Source organism: Nyctereutes procyonoides, unplaced genomic scaffold (assembly GCF_905146905.1).
Source record: "Nyctereutes procyonoides isolate TBG_1078 unplaced genomic scaffold, NYPRO_anot_genome, whole genome shotgun sequence".
Taxonomy (NCBI): Eukaryota; Metazoa; Chordata; class Mammalia; order Carnivora; family Canidae; genus Nyctereutes; species Nyctereutes procyonoides.
This window is the reverse complement of record NW_026575159.1, coordinates 13,296,411-13,303,220: the sequence shown is the minus strand read 5'-3', so window position 1 is coordinate 13,303,220 and position 6,810 is coordinate 13,296,411.

Genomic DNA, 6,810 nt, shown 5'->3' with positions numbered 1-6,810 from the left:
GCCACGACTAGCACTAAGACACCAAACTAGGTTTTCTTAATCGCAAGTAAGGGAAACTGGCACTACTTAGTTTAACAGAATAATTGGAAGGGTGGGATATTGGGTTGAATGATGGTGCTCTCCAAAAATATCTTCACATCATAACCTCCAGAGCCTTTGAATGTTACTTTATTTAGAAAAAGGGTCTGGGGATTCCCTGGTGGCTCAGCAGTTTAGCACCTGCCTTCAGCCCAGGGCGTGATCCTGGAGTCCTGGAATCGAGGCCCATGTCGGGCTCCCTGTGTGGAGCCTGCTTCTCCCTCTGCCTCTCTCTCTCTATCTCTCATGAATAAATAAATCAAATTTTAAAAAAGAAAAAAAAGGGTCTTTATAAGATGTAATTAAGGATCTTGAGATGAGGAAATCATCCTGGTAGGCCCAAAATCAAACTCCTGGGATAGAGACTCTGGTTGTCCTAGAATGGGACTGGTGTAAAGAAATGGCCAGTGCAGGTCTGTCTTTTTCAGTTGCAATTCCCAAAAAGGGGATGTCACTATGAGCATGGTTGATTCCATCTCATCATTTTGTGGGTTACAAACGTCAAGACCATGACTTAGAGTATAATGTTGTTGCTGATCAGCCCTACCTTTGTAAAATCACATCAGTTATGACCACTTTGACAGAAGGGCAGATCCAGGTAAATACCAGAGAAATGCATAAATCTGGGGAAATAAAAAGCAGAAATGAAGTCAAGAGGCTCAAACTCAGAGAATCAGAATCCCAACATCACTTGAAGTGAAAACAATTGTAGGAATTAAGTGTTGAAGGTATAAGCAGCTGAACAAGAGTTAACAAGAAGCCTGTGTTTCTCCTTCAGAAGCTCTAGTGCTTCCATCAGAGTTCCTATTTACAGAAAATTAAATGACCTACTCACACCGGGTAGACTTGAGAAACATTTGAAAGTTAATGGCATCAAGTATAAATCACTGAAATGCCAATTTCTTTGGCTTTCCTGGTTGTTGCTTTGGGTTCACTCTACCTCAACCTTCTCCTCCAAGGGGAATATGGCAGGTGACTTCACATCCATTTCTCTTTTTCTAAAACTTAATTTTAAAACAACATCAGATTTATAGAATCACTGAAAAGACAGTGTAAAGTATCCCTAGTGAGCTATATTGTAAAATATGACTCAATTTCAGTCTTTCTGATGTTTTCTCATGAATGGACTGATGTTAGGGATCTGGAGAATATCATGTGGGTAATGGCCCTTCTCATATATCATATCATATCAGGGGCCAGTGATATCAGCAAGACTAATTACTGTTGATATTAACCTTTGTAACTGAATTATTTTTTAATTTAAATTCAATTAGCCAACATATAGTATGTCATTAGTTTCAGATGTAGAGTTCAGTAATTCATCTGTTGCTTATAACACTCAAAGCTCATCAATATCACATGCCCTTCTTAATTCCCATCACCCAGTTACCCCATCCCCTCATCCACCTTCCCTCCAGCAACCCTGTTTGTTTTCTAGAGTCAAGAGTCTTTCATCGTTTGTCTCCCTCTCTTATTTCCTCCCATTCAGTTTTTCCTCCCTTCCCCTATTATCCTCTGCTCTATTTCTTATATTCCTTATATGAGTGAAAACATATAATTGTCTTTCTCTGATTGACTTATTTTGCTCAGCGTTATTACTCCCCAGTTCCATCCATGTTGATGTAAATGGTAAGATTTCATCCTCTTTGATGGCTGAATAATATTCCATGATGTACACATATATATTCTTTATCCATTCATCTGTTGATGAACATCTGGGTTCTTTCCAAAATTTGGCTATTGTGGACATTGCTGCTATAAACATTAGAGTGCAGGTGCCCCTTCATATCACTACATTTGTATCTTTGTGGTAAATACCTACTAGTGCAATTGCTGGGTCATAGGGTAGGTCTATTTTTAACTTCTTGAGGAAACTCCACTCTGTTTTCCAGAGCAGATGCACCAGCTTGCATTCCCACCGACAGTGTAAGAGGGTTCCACTTTCTCCACATCCTCACCAACATTTGTTGTTTTCTGACTTATTAATTTTAGCCATTCTCACTGGTGTAAAGTGTTATCTCATAGTAGTTTTGATTTGTATTTCCCTGATGACAAGTGATGTTGAGCATTTTTCATGTTTCTGTTGACCATTTTTATGTTTTCCTTAGAGAAATGTGTGTTCATGTCTTCTGCCTATTTCTTGACTGGATTATTTATTTTCTGGGTGTTAGGTTTGATAAGTACTTTATAGATCTTAGATACTAGCCCTTTAGCTGAGTTAATTTCTATATAAGATGTGAGATATGTATTGAAGCTGCCCCCCATCTGCCACCTTCTTTACATATGATCCTCCTTCTGTTCCAACATGATTTATTGAAAAGACTAGCATTTTTCCACTTAAATGTCTTTGAATCTATGTTAAAAATCAGATGATTATATTGTGTGAGTCACTTCCAGATTCTCTATTCTATTCCATTTATCTGTAAATCTATCCTTTCACCTAATATACTGTCTTAATTACTTGTACTTTATAGTAAAGCTGAAAATTATTTCTGATGATTACTCTATTACATGGGAGTATACTAGCCTTCCTTGCATTTTTCTATGTCTTATAATTTTTTTGTTAAAAGTCAAATATGTTGAGTAGGTCAGTAGAAACTGGGGAAAATAGTTTATATACCTGGATATGGGCATGCCTTTCCTTCTGCTAGAATTATAAAGGAAGGTTTTGCAGTAATCCAGTTAGTAATTCACTTATCTTGTCAATTAATTTCTTTTCTTCTTCTTTTCCTTTCTTTTTGCAATGTACTCAGTACATCAGGGGTTTCAAATTCCTATAGATAGCTTGTTTCTAGGGTGGTGGATGTGTATCAGAGCAATGCCTGTTTGAGTTTTAGATCTTCCCCATGAGCTGTTCCTCAAAAGCTTCTATCTGCATATTCTTGTTCCTTTCCCATTCCTTTCTCAGTAGCATCTTGCTGTTACTGTCATTTGAAGTCTGCCAGTTGTGGGTTCAGCACTTAATCCTGCCTCTTGTCCCAAGACTAGACTTTTTTCTCACCTTCTGTTCCTTTTCTTCAGTTGTAATGAGTGTTCACCAATGTTCTAGAGCTAGTGGGTTTTCCCTTTCCCCTGCTATATTAATATTTTTATTCTTATGGGTGAGGGGTCTTACCCATCTCCCTATAGGGCTACTGCCCCTCCCTCCAAGATCCTGTGGTTCTTTCTTACCTATTCTGTGAATACTCAATGGGATTCATGGAGAAAGAGCCTGCAAAAGTGTTGGAGGAAGTCATCAAGTGGACCTGCTCTGGTTGACCTGTTAGTTGGACAAAGGCAATCAGAGGCTCCTCACTTAATCCCTTTCCTTGAAATGTAAATTCTTCCCACCATTCCCACAGTGGGAGCCATTTCTAGGATGTGGCCCCAAGAGAGCAATGTGTCAATGGGACTATACGGACTGAATACATAACAGAACCCCAGTCAGGTCTCCTAAACTTTAAGAATTTGATGCGCAGGTGTAGAGATCTACTCATCTTGTAGCTGCCCAAGACTAGCCTTGTATATAATTCCCTTGCTTATTAAGCCTGCTACCTACCACATAGAGTGGTCTTTCTTTAGTCTTTCCTTGCCCTCTGTATATGGGGACCAATTTCAGATTTCACCTGAGAAGCTGCCAAGATTGCAAAGCAACAAAAAGTGTGCCGACTCCTCCAGTTTCTGCAGCACCCAGTTCTACACTATTCCACCAGCCCACACATAGCCTTCATCAACTTTTCAGCTATCCTAGTGAGCTCTTCTTATTTGTGTCCCACTGCATCTGCTCCAAGTAAGCACATATTCATATGTCCTCTCTCCCTGGAATCACTTTCTCTTTTCAGATTTTGGGCCAGTTATTTGTTCTGTGACCTCAGGGGTCTAATGAGTGTTTGCTTGTTTGTTTGCTTTAAATTAAGACTATTTTTTAAGAGAAGTTTTAAGTTCACAGAAGAATTAAAAGGAAGGTACAGAGATTTCTCACATACTTCCCTGCCCTTGCACATGTATAGCTTCCTTTACTCTCAACATCATTTACCACAGCAGTGCATTTGTTATAACTGATGAACCTACCTGGACACATCATTATCACTCAAAGTCCACAGTTTACATTAGGGTTCACTCTTGGTGTTGTACGTCCAATCGATTTTTTTAAGTCACAAAGTTGAATTTAGTTTGGTTATTTGTAAGATTGAGAACATCACCAATTCCAGCTCTCTGCATTCTTCCCAGGAAGAAGTTAGAACCTGGTCAATTCTGCTGTTTAAAAACTTGATGTGAAAGATCGGATGGGAGTTCAAACTATCCTCATTTAATCCATATCAACTGTGTCCTCTTGTTGATCCAGAACCTTACACAGATGTGAAGTATTTTTGATGGGTTGGTATTATGGACTAAAGAATACAGACCAAGAAATGGTTTTGAAATCCTGATTCTAGACCAGTCATGTAAAATATTCCAGGAAGTTTTTACTTACTAACCATGGTTTTCTATTCTACCTATTTTGTTAAGCCTCTTATTCAATAGACCATCTTTAGTATTTTATTCATATACTGAAAATCTAATTTGTTAATCCACTGAAAATAATATTTTTGTGTGCCAAATTGTAGTGCTCAGTACAGTGCACTTTATACCAGTTCTAAGCAAGAGATATAGTGGCAAACTATCATTACTCCCAGGAGCATAGTCTTGGGTTGTTCTAATTTACTATTTGTGAAACTATCTCTGTCAAATACAGTGGTGTTTATACTCAGTGCTCAGGTGCAGAAATAGGTGTGAGGGAAAGGGAGAGCCCTAGAACAGAGAACTCTATGCATTTTGCCAATGCAGAGACCAATAGCCCTAGGAGTAGCTCCTTTTCAAATGTTTAGCATCTTTGGAGATGTTTCCTAAACAGATGTCCAAACTCAATCTGAGGGATAAACTTTTTTTTTTTTTTTAATTTATGATAGTCACAGAGAGAGAGGCAGAGTCACAGGCAGAGGGAGAAGCAGGCTCCATGCACTGGGAGCCCGATGTGGGATTCGATCCCGGGTCTCCAGGATCGCGCCCTGGGCCAAAGGCAGGCGCCAAACCACTGCGCCACCCAGGGATCCCTGAGGGATAAACTTTTACTATTCTCTTCTCTTGATCAAAGTTCAAAACAGCAGCTGCTATCAGTTCAATAAATATAATTATAATTGTTGATATTGAATACAACCATATGCTCTAATTCTTTGACTTTCTTGCTGTTATTTTCCAAATTTATCTCTCCTCAAATCTAGGAAACTATAAAACAGGGATTTAACAGTGATATTAAGCAGCAGCAATGATCTCTGCCACTGAGTTTAAATACATCTGTCCTGAAGATGGCTAGAATCGAGTTGGAGAGACAGGATCTATATATGACAGAGTAATTGCTAATACCAGACAGGATATACTTAGTACCAATTGAATTGCATAAACATGGCACATTCATCAATGTCATCTCTGAAGCCCAGGGCAGACCAAGAAGCAATAACTTCAACTTAGTCCTGTAGGCACATCTAGGCATAGAGAATGAAGTGGGGTGTAGACATAAGGAATTGTATTAGAAAAGCCATACAGGCTAAAATGTACATAACATGTTGAGGAAACATTGTCTAGACTCATGTAGTTTACCTAAAAATTCAAAGTGTACTATAAAATAAGCTCAAATTAGTTTATTGGTAGCATCCAGTGGGCTGTAAAATTAACTGCTTCATCTACACAGAACTCTTCAGTTTAGTCTGGTAAACACCTCCTTTCTTTAGGGAACTGCTGTCTCCCATCCCACCCCCAACTCAACCACATAGTTCCAATGGAGCCTGACAATAACTGCCTCTCTTTCTGTACCCCCAACTCTTCCTATCGCTACCCCCAAGGCATTCAGTAAGAGACCTTCCTTATGATGTGTGCATTTGGAATTACTTAAAGAAAATTTTTTTCTGTCCAATGGAAATCTATAGAAGTGTGAGGCTAAAGTTGCCAGAGGCCACAAAGAATGGGAGCTATCAGAGAGAACAAGGAAGAGAGACAAGCAAGGAATCCTGATGATGTTCAAGTCCCTGGTTCTAGCCACATATTTTCTTCCTACTATTTAGTTTTGTGAATCATTGGCTTTCCCTTCTTTCCCTTCTCCCCCAAGCTAGTTTCTGTAATTCATAAACAGGAGCTCTGACTAATATATAGAGTAAGTAAGAGGTCCTTGAATGTCAGACAAAGGTGTGTGGATTAGAGGAGCTGTGATGCTTGCCAGGTTCTATCCATCTGAGAACACTTAATTAGATAATATTCACCTATAAACACAATAGGAACCATTAAAGTTTTAAGAAAGATTTTGATGTCTGCAAAAGTAGAATTTTAAGAAGATTATTCTGACAGGAGTGAATAAAATGGATTGGAGCGGGAATAGGTTAGAGATTATTAAACCAGATGAGTTTGACTATTAGAATAGTTCAGCCATGAGGTAAGTAGGCAACCCAGACTGCAGGTGGGAGCCCAGAGTGGAAAGGAAAGATCACAGTAAAAACCATTAATCTTTCCAGGAGAGTCATCAGAGGAAGAGCACCATCACTGGGCATTTGGTTATGACTAATGGATTGAGATTCTGTCCTTTTCCAAATATTTAATACAAAATAAGTCTCCTATTTCCTTGGGTTTTCTTGAGTCTTTTCCCAGGGAAATCCACCTCATCTTTTGAGACACAAAAGCTTAAGTCATATTTCCACAAAAATCCTTCTAACTAAAACAAAGACA